Source organism: Scyliorhinus torazame, chromosome 5, assembly GCF_047496885.1.
Source record: "Scyliorhinus torazame isolate Kashiwa2021f chromosome 5, sScyTor2.1, whole genome shotgun sequence".
Lineage (NCBI taxonomy): Eukaryota > Metazoa > Chordata > Chondrichthyes > Carcharhiniformes > Scyliorhinidae > Scyliorhinus > Scyliorhinus torazame.
Window position 1 is genome coordinate 6,675,454 of NC_092711.1, and position 11,918 is coordinate 6,687,371.

The window sequence follows — 11,918 nt, forward strand, 5'->3', positions numbered from 1 at the left end:
AGAGAGCGAGGGAGAGAGCGAGGGATAGAGAGAGCGAGAGAGAGCGAGGGATAGAGAGAGCGAGGAAGAGAGAGAGCGAGCGCGAGGGAGAGAAGAGAGCGAGGGAGAGAGAGAGCGAGGGGCAGAGAGCGAGGGGCAGCTGAGGGAGAGAGAGAGAGCGTGGGTGAGAGAGAGAGCGAGGGAGAGAGAGAGCGAGGGAGAGAGAGAGAGAGAGAGAGCGAGGAGAGAGAGAGAGCGAGGGAGAGAGAGCAAGGGAGAGAGAGCGAGGGAGAGAGAGCGAGGGAGAGAGAGCGAGGGAGAGAGAGCGAGGGAGAGGGAGCGAGGGAGAGAGAGCGAGGGGCTGAGAGAGAGCGAGGGAGAGAGAGCGTGGGTGAGAGAGCGAGGGAGAGAGAGCGAGGGAGAGAGAGAGAGCGAGGGAGAGAGAGAGAGAGCGAGGGAGAGAGAGAGACAGAGCGAGGGAGAGAGAGCGAGGGAGAGAGAGCGAGGGAGAGAGAGCGAGGGAGAGAGAGCGAGGGAGAGAGAGCGAGGGAGAGAGAGCGAGGGAGAGAGAGCGAGGGAGGGAGAGAGAGCGAGGGAGAGAGAGCGAGGGAGAGAGAGCGAGGGAGAGAGAGAGAGCGAGGAGAGTGAGAGCGCGAGGGAGAGATACACACACACTCGGGAGTCCGCTCGCTCGGGGAGACACACACACACTCGGGAGTCCGCTCGCTCGGGGAGACACACACACACTCGGGAGTCCGCTCGCTCGGGGAGACACACACTCGGGAGTCCGCTCGCTCGGGGAGACACACACACACTCGGGAGTCCGCTCGCTCGGGGAGACACACACACACTCGGGAGTCCGCTCGCTCGGGGAGACACACTCGGGAGTCCGCTCGCTCGGGGAGACACACACACACTCGGAAGTCCGCTCGCTCGGGGAGACACACACACACACACTCGGGAGTCCGCACGCTCGGGGAGACACACACACACTCGGGAGTCCGCTCGCTCGGGGAGACACACACACACACTCGGGAGTCCGCTTGCTCGGGGAGACACACACACACCACACTCGGGAGTCCGCTCGCTCGGGGAGACACACACACACTAGGGAGTCCGCTCGCTCGGGGAGACGCGCACACACACACTCGGGAGTCCGCTCGCTCGGGGAGACACACACACTCACTCGGGAGTCCGCTCGCTCGGGGAGACACACACACACTCGGGAGTCCGCTCGCTCGGGAAGACACACACACACTCGGGAGTCCGCTCGCTCGGGGAGACACACACACACTCGGGAGTCCGCTCGCTCGGGGAGACACACACTCGGGAGTCCGCTCGCTCGGGGAGACACACACACACTCGGGAGTCCGCTCGCTCGGGGAGACACACACACACTCGGGAGTCCGCTCGCTCGGGGTGACACACTCGGGAGTCCGCTCGCTCGGGGAGACACACACACACTCGGGAGTCCGCTCGCTCGGGGAGACACACACACACACACTCGGAGTCCGCACGCTCGGGGAGACACACTCGGGAGTCCGCTCGCTCGGGGAGACACACACACACACACTCGGGAGTCCGCTCGCTCGGGAGACACACACACACACACTCGGGAGTCCGCTCGCTCGGGGAGACACACACACACACACTCGGGAGTCCGCTCGCTCGGGGAGACACACACACACACTCGGGAGTCCGCTCGCTCGGGGAGACACACACACACACACTCGGGAGTCCGCTCGCTCGGGGAGACAGACACACACACACACTCGGGAGTCCGCTCGCTCGGGAGACACACACACACACTCGGGAGTCCGCTCGCTCGGGGAGACACACACACACACTCGGGAGTCCGCTCGATCGGGGAGACACACACACACTCGGGAGTCCGCTCGCTCGGGGAGACACACACACACACACACTCGGGAGTCCGCTCGCTCGGGGAGACACACACACACTCGGGAGTCCGCTCGCTCGGGGAGACACACACACACACACACTCGGGTGTCCGCTCGCTCGGGGAGACACACACACACTCGGGAATCTGCTCGCTCGGGGAGACACACACACACACACACTCGGGAGTCCGCACGCTCGGGGAGACACACACACACGGGAGTCCGCTCGCTCGGGGAGACACACACACACACACTCGGGAGTCCGCTCGCTCGGGGAGACACACACACACACTCGGGAGTCCGCTCGCTCGGGAGACACACACACACTCGGGAGTCCGCTCGCTCGGGAGACACACACACACTCGGAGTCCGCTCGCTCGGGGAGACACACACACACTCGGGAGTCCGCTCGCTCGGGGAGAGACACACACACTCGGGAGTCCGCTCGCTCGGGGAGACACACACACACACACTCGGGAGTCCGCTCGCTCGGGGAGACACACACACACTCGGGAGTCCGCTCGCTCGGGGAGACACACACACACACTCGGGAGTCCGCTCGCTCGGGGAGACACACACACACACTCGGGAGTCCGCTCGCTCGGGGAGACACACACACACACACTCGGGAGTCCGCTCGCTCGGGGAGACACACACACACACTCGGGAGTCCGCTCGCTCGGGAGACACACACACACACTCGGGAGTCCGCTCGCTCGGGGAGACACACACACACACACTCGGGAGTCCGCTCGCTCGGGGATGACACACACACACACACTCGGGAGTCCGCTCGCTCGGGGAGACACACACACACACTCGGGAGTCCGCTCGCTCGGGGAGACACACACACACACACTCGGGAGTCCGCTCGCTCGGGGAGACACACACACACACACACTCGGGAGTCCGCTCGCTCGGGGAGACACACACACACACTCGGGAGTCCGCTCGCTCGGGGAGACACCACACACACACTCGGGAGTCCGCTCGCTCGGGGAGACACACACACACTCGGGAGTCCGCTCGCTCGGGGAGACACACACACACACACACTCGGAGTCCGCTCGCTCGGGGAGACTCACACACACTCGGGAGTCCGCTCGCTCGGGGAGACACACACACACACACACTCGGGTGTCCGCTCGCTCGGGGAGACACACACACACTCGGGAATCTGCTCGCTCGGGGAGACACACACACACACACACTCGGGAGTCCGCACGCTCGGGGAGACACACACACTCGGGAGTCCGCTCGCTCGGGGAGACACACACACACACACTCGGGAGTCCGCTCGCTCGGGGAGACACACACACACACTCGGGAGTCCGCTCGCTCGGGGAGACACACACACACTCGGGAGTCCGCTCGCTCGGGGAGACACACACACACTCGGGAGTCCGCTCGCTCGGGGAGACACACACACACTCGGGAGTCCGCTCGCTTGGGGAGACACACACACACACACTCGGGAGTCCGCTCGCTCGGGGAGACACACATACACTCGGGAGTCCGCTCGCTTGGGGAGACACACACACACACACTCGGGAGGTCCGCTCGCTCGGGGAGACCACACACACTCGGGAGTCCGCTCGCTCGGGGAGACACACACACACACACTCGGGAGTCCGCTCGCTCGGGGAGACACACACACACTCGGGAGTCCGCTCGCTCGGGGAGACACACACACACACTCGGGAGTCCGCTCGCTCGGGGAGACACACACACACTCGGGAGTCCGCTCGCTCGGGGAGACACACACACACACTCGGGAGTCCGCTCGCTCGGGGAGACACACACACACACACTCGGGAGTCCGCTCGCTCGGGGAGACACACACACACACTCGGGAGTCCGCTCGCTCGGGGAGACACACACACACACACTCGGGAGTCCGCTCGCTCGGGGAGACACACACACACTCGGGAGTCCGCTCGCTCGGGGAGACACACACACACACACTCGGAGTCGACACAACACACACACCCTCGGGACTCCGCTCGCTCGGGGGAGTCACACACACACACCGGGTCGCTCGGGAGACACACACACACTCGGGAGTCTGCTCGGGGGGAGTCACACACACACACACGAGTCCGCTCGCTCGGGGAGACACACACACACACTCGGGAGTCCGCGCGCTCGGGGAGACACACACACACACTCGGGAGTCCGCTCGCTCGGGGAGACACACACACACTCGGGAGTCCGCTCGCTCGGGGAGACACACACACACACTCGGGAGTCCGCTCGCTCGGGGAGACACACACACACACTCGGGAGTCCGCTCGCTCGGGGAGACACACACACACACTCGGGAGTCCGCTCGCTCGGGGAGACACACACACACTCGGGAGTCCGCTCGCTCGGGGAGACACACACACACACACTCGGGAGTCCGCTCGCTCGGGGAGGACACACACACACTCGGGAGTCCGCTCGCTCGGGGAGACACACACACACACACTCGGGAGTCCGCTCGCTCGGGGAGACACACACACACACACACACTCGGGAGTCCGCTCGCTCGGGAGACACACACACACACACACTCGGGAGTCCGCTCGCTCGGGGAGACACACACACTCGGGAGTCCGCTCGCTCGGGGAGACACACACACACACACACTCGGGAGTCCGCTCGCTCGGGGAGACACACACACACACTCGGGAGTCGCTCGCTCGGGAGACACACACTCGGGAGTCCTCTCGCTCGGGAGACACACACACACACACTCGGGAGTCCGCTCGCTCGGGGAGACACACACACACACACTCGGGAGTCCGCTCGCTCGGGGAGACACACACACACACTCGGGAGTCCGCTCGCTCGGGGAGACACACACACACACTCGGGAGTCCGCTCGCTCGGGGAGACACACACACACACACTCGGGAGTCCGCTCGCTCGGGAGAACACACACACACACACTCGGGAGTCCGCTCGCTCGGGGAGACACACACACACTCGGGAGTCCGCTCGCTCGGGGAGACACACACACACTCGGGAGTCCGCTCGCTCGGGGAGACACACTCGGGAGTCCGCTCGCTCGGGAGACACACACACACTCGGGAGTCCGCTCGCTCGGGGAGACACACACACACACACTCGGGAGTCCGCACGCTCGGGGAGACACACTCGGGAGTCCGCTCGCTCGGGGAGACACACACACACACACTCGGGAGTCCGCTCGCTCGGGGAGACACACACACACACACTCGGGAGTCCCGCTCGCTCGGGGAGACACACACACACACACTCGGGAGTCCGCTCGCTCGGGGAGACACACACACACACTCGGGAGTCCGCTCGCTCGGGGAGACACACACACACACACTCGGGAGTCCGCTCGCTCGGGGAGACAGACACACACACACACTCGGGAGTCCGCTCGCTCGGGGAGACACACACACCACACTCGGGAGTCCGCTCGCTCGGGAGACACACACACACACTCGGGAGTCCGCTCGCTCGGGGAGACACACACACACTCGGGAGTCCGCTCGCTCGGGGAGGCACACACACACACACACTCGGGAGTCCGCTCGCTCGGGGAGACACACACACACTCGGGAGTCCGCTCGCTCGGGGAGACACACACACACACACACTCGGGTGTCCGCTCGCTCGGGAGACACACACACACTCGGGAATCTGCTCGCTCGGGGAGACACACACACACACACACTCGGGAGTCCGCACGCTCGGGGAGACACACACACACGGGAGTCCGCTCGCTCGGGGAGACACACACACACACACTCGGGAGTCCGCTCGCTCGGGGAGACACACACACACTCGGGAGTCCGCTCGCTCGGGGAGACACACACACACTCGGGAGTCCGCTCGCTCGGGGAGACACACACACACTCGGGAGTCCGCTCGCTCGGGGAGACACACACACACTCGGGAGTCCGCTCGCTCGGGGAGAGACACACACACTCGGGAGTCCGCTCGCTCGGGGAGACACACACACACACACTCGGGAGTCCGCTCGCTCGGGGAGACACACACACACTCGGGAGTCCGCTCGCTCGGGGAGACACACACACACACTCGGGAGTCCGCTCGCTCGGGGAGACACACACACACACTCGGGAGTCCGCTCGCTCGGCGAGACACACACACACACACTCGGGAGTCCGCTCGCTCGGGGAGACACACACACACACTCGGGAGTCCGCTCGCTCGGGGAGACACACACACACACACGGGAGTCCGCTCGCTCGGGGAGACACACACACACACACTCGGGAGTCCGCTCGCTCGGGGAGACACACACACACACACTCGGGAGTCCGCTCGCTCGGGGAGACACACACACACACTCGGGAGTCCGCTCGCTCGGGGAGACACACACACACACACTCGGGAGTCCGCTCGCTCGGGGAGACACACACACACACACACTCGGAGTCCGCTCGCTCGGGGAGACACACACACACTCGGGAGTCCGCTCGCTCGGGGAGACACACACACACACTCGGGAGTCCGCTCGCTCGGGGAGACACACACACACTCGGGAGTCCGCTCGCTCGGGAGACACACACACACACACACTCGGGAGTCCGCTCGCTCGGGGAGACTCACACACACTCGGGAGTCCGCTCGCTCGGGGAGACACACACACACACACACTCGGGTGTCCGCTCGCTCGGGGAGACACACACACACTCGGGAATCTGCTCGCTCGGGGAGACACACACACACACACACTCGGGAGTCCGCACGCTCGGGGAGACACACACACTCGGGAGTCCGCTCGCTCGGGGAGACACACACACACACACTCGGGAGTCCGCTCGCTCGGGGAGACACACACACACACTCGGGAGTCCGCTCGCTCGGGGAGACACACACACACTCGGGAGTCCGCTCGCTCGGGGAGACACACACACACTCGGGAGTCCGCTCGCTCGGGGAGACACACACACACTCGGGAGTCGCTCGCTTGGGGAGACACACACACACACACTCGGGAGTCCGCTCGCTCGGGGAGACACACATACACTCGGGAGTCCGCTCGCTTGGGGAGACACACACACACACACTCGGGAGTCCGCTCGCTCGGGGAGAGACACACACACTCGGGAGTCCGCTCGCTCGGGGAGACACACACACACACACTCGGGAGTCCGCTCGCTCGGGGAGACACACACACACACTCGGGAGTCCGCTCGCTCGGGGAGACACACACACACTCGGGAGTCCGCTCGCTCGGGAGACACACACACACACTCGGGAGTCCGCTCGCTCGGGGGGACACACACACACACACTCGGGAGTCCGCTCGCTCGGGAGACACACACACACACTCGGGAGTCCGCTCGCTCGGGGAGACACACACACACACACTCGGGAGTCCGCTCGCTCGGGGAGACACACACACACTCGGGAGTCCGCTCGCTCGGGGAGACACACACACACACACTCGGGAGTCCGCTCGCTCGGGGAGACACACACACACACTCGGGAGTCCGCGCGCTCGGGGAGACACACACACACACTCGGGAGTCCGCTCGCTCGGGGAGACACACACACACTCGGGAGTCCGCTCGCTCGGGGAGACACACACACACACTCGGGAGTCCGCTCGCTCGGGGAGACACACACACACACTCGGGAGTCCGCTCGCTCGGGGAGACACACACACACACTCGGGAGTCCGCTCGCTCGGGGAGACACACACACACTCGGGAGTCCGCTCGCTCGGGGAGACACACACACACACACTCGGGAGTCCGCTCGCTCGGGGAGACACACACACACTCGGGAGTCCGCTCGCTCGGGGAGACACACACCACACACTCGGGAGTCCGCTCGCTCGGGGAGACACACACACACACACACACTCGGGAGTCCGCTCGCTCGGGGAGACACACACACACACACACTCGGGAGTCCGCTCGCTCGGGGAGACACACACACTCGGGAGTCCGCTCGCTCGGGGAGACACACACACACACACACTCGGGAGTCCGCTCGCTCGGGGAGACACACACACACACTCGGGAGTCCGCTCGCTCGGGGAGACACACACTCGGAGTCCTCTCGCTCGGGAGACACACACACACACACTCGGGAGTCCGCTCGCTCGGGGAGACACACACACACACACTCGGGAGGTCCGCTCGCTCGGGGAGACACACACACACACTCGGGAGTCCGCTCGCTCGGGGAGACACACACACACACTCGGGAGTCCGCTCGCTCGGGGAGACACACACACACACACTCGGGAGTCCGCTCGCTCGGGGAGACACACACACACACACTCGGGAGTCCGCTCGCTCGGGGAGACACACACACACACTCGGGAGTCCGCTCGCTCGGGGAGACACACACACACACACTCGGGAGTCCGCTCGCTCGGGGAGACACACACACACACACACTCGGGAGTCCGCTCGCTCGGGGAGACACACACACACACTCGGGAGTCCGCTCGCTCGGGGAGACACACACACACACTCGGGAGTCCGCTCGCTCGGGGAGACACACACACACTCGGGAGTCCGCTCGCTCGGGGAGACACACACACACACACTCGGGAGTCCGCTCGCTCGGGGAGACACACACACACTCGGGAGTCCGCTCGCTCGGGGAGACACACACACACACACACTCGGGTGTCCGCTCGCTCGGGGAGACACACACACACTCGGGAATCTGCTCGCTCGGGGAGACACACACACACACACACTCGGGAGTCCGCACGCTCGGGGAGACACACACACTCGGAGTCGCTCGCTCGGGAGACACACACACACACACTCGGGAGTCGCTCGCTCGGGGAGACACACACACACACTCGGGAGTCCGCTCGCTCGGGAGACACACACACACTCGGGAGTCCGCTCGCTCGGGGAGACACACACACACTCTCGGGAGTCCGCTCGCTCGGGGAGACACACACACACTCGGGAGTCCGCTCGCTCGGGGAGAGACACACACACTCGGGAGTCCGCTCGCTCGGGAGACACACACACACACACTCGGGAGTCCGCTCGCTCGGGGAGACACACACACACTCGGGAGTCCGCTCGCTCGGGGAGACACACACACACACTCGGGAGTCCGCTCGCTCGGGGAGACACACACACACTCGGGAGTCCGCTCGCTCGGGAGACACACACACACACTCGGGAGTCCGCTCGCTCGGGGAGACACACACACACACACTCGGGAGTCCGCTCGCTCGGGGAGACACACACACACACTCGGGAGTCCGCTCGCTCGGGGAGACACACACACACTCGGGAGTCCGCTCGCTCGGGGAGACACACACACACTCGGGAGTCCGCTCGCTCGGGGAGACACACACACACACACTCGGGAGTCCGCTCGCTCGGGGAGACACACACACACTCGGGAGTCCGCTCGCTCGGGGAGACACACACACACACACTCGGGAGTCCGCTCGCTCGGGAGACACACACACACACTCGGGAGTCCGCTCGCTCGGGGAGACACACACACACACTCGGGAGTCCGCTCGCTCGGGGAGACACACACACACTCGGGAGTCCGCTCGCTCGGGGAGACACACACACACACTCGGGAGTCCGCTCGCTCGGGGAGACACACACACACACTCGGGAGTCCGCTCGCTCGGGAGACACACACACACACTCGGGAGTCCGCTCGCTCGGGGAGACACACACACACTCGGGAGTCCGCTCGCTCGGGGAGACACACACACACACACTCGGGAGTCCGCTCGCTCGGGGAGACACACACACACTCGGGAGTCCGCTCGCTCGGGGAGACACACACACTCGGGAGTCCGCTCGCTCGGGGAGACACACACACACACACACTCGGGAGTCCGCTCGCTCGGGGAGACACACACACACACTCGGGAGTCCGCTCGCTCGGGGAGACACACACTCGGAGTCCTCTCGCTCGGGGAGACACACACACACACACACTCGGGAGTCCGCTCGCTCGGGGAGACACACACACACACACTCGGGAGTCCGCTCGCTTGGGGAGACACACACACACACACTCGGGAGTCCGCTCGCTCGGGGAGACACACATACACTCGGGAGACCGCTCGCTCGGGGAGACACACACACACACACTCGGGAGTACGCTCGCTCGGGGAGACACACACACACACGGGAGTCCGCTCGCTCGGGGAGACACACACACACTCGGGAGTCCGCTCGCTCAGGGAGACACACACTCGGGAGTCCGCTCGCTCGGGGAGACACACACACACACTCGGGAGTCCGCTCGCTCGGGGAGACACACACACACTCGGGAGTCCGCTCGCTCGGGGAGACACACACACACTCGGGAGTCCGCTCGCTCGGGGATACACACGCACACACACTCGGGAGTCCGCTCGCTCGGGGAGACACACACACACACTCGGGAGTCCGCTCGCTCGGGGAGACACACACACACACTCGGGAGTCCGCTCGCTCGGGGAGACACACACACACACTCGGGAGTCCGCTCGCTCGGGGAGACACACACACACACTCGGGAGTCCGCTCGCTCGGGGAGACACACACACACTCGGGAGTCCGCTCGCTCGGGGAGACACACACACACACTCGGGAGTCCGCTCGCTCGGGGAGACACACACACACTCGGGAGTCCTCTCGCTCGGGGAGACACACACACACACACTCGGGAGTCCGCTCGCTCGGGGAGACACACACACACACACTCGGGAGTCCGCTCGCTTGGGAGACACACACACACACACTCGGGAGTCCGCTCGCTCGGGGAGACACACACACACACTCGGGAGTCCGCTCGCTCGGGGAGACACACATACACTCGGGAGACCGCTCGCTCGGGGAGACACGACACACACACACTCCGGGAGTCCGCTCGCTCGGGGAGACACACACACACTCGGGAGTCCGCTCGCTCGGGGAGACACACACACACTCGGGAGTCCGCTCGCTCAGGGAGACACACACACTCGGGAGTCCGCTCGCTCGGGGAGACACACACACACACTCGGAGTCCGCTCGCTCGGGGAGACACACACACACTCGGGAGTCCGCTCGCTCGGGGAGACACACACACACTCGGGAGTCCGCTCGCTCGGGGAGACACACGCACACACACTCGGGAGTCCGCTCGCTCGGGAGACACACACACACACACTCGGGAGTCCGCTCGCTCGGGGAGACACACACACACACTCGGGAGTCCGCTCGCTCGGGGAGACACACACACACACTCGGGAGTCCGCTTGCTCGGGGAGACACACACACACACTCGGGAGTCCGCTCGCTCGGGAGACACACACACACACTCGGGAGTCCGCTCGCTCGGGGAGACACACACACACTCGGGAGTCCGCTCGCTCGGGGAGACACACACACACACTCGGGAGTCCGCTCGCTCGGGGAGACACACACACACTCGGGAGTCCGCTCGCTCGGGGAGACACACACACACACTCGGGAGTCCGCTCGCTCGGGGAGACACACACACACTCGGGAGTCCGCTCGCTCGGGGAGACACACACACACACACTCGGGAGTCCGCTCGCTCCGGGAGACACACACACACACTCGGGAGTCCCGCTCGCTCGGGGAGACACACACACACACTCGGGAGTCCGCTCGCTCGGGGAGACACACACACACACACTCGGGAGTCCGCTCGCTCGGGGAGACACACACACACACTCGGGAGTCCGCTCGCTCGGGGAGACACACACACACTCGGGAGTCCGCTCGCTCGGGGAGACACACCACACTCGGAGTCCGCTCGCTTGGGGAGACACACACACCACTCGGGAGTCCGCTCGCTCGGGGAGACACACACACACACACTCGGGAGTCCGCTCGCTCGGGGAGACACACACACTCGGGAGTCCGCTCGCTCGGGAGACACACACACACACACTCGGGAGTCCGCTCGCTCGGGGAGACACATACACACTCGGGAGTCCGCTCGCTTGGGAGACACACACACACTCGGAGTCCGCTCGCTCGGGGAGACACACACACACTCGGGAGTCCGCTCGCTCGGGGAGACACACACACACACTCGGGAGTC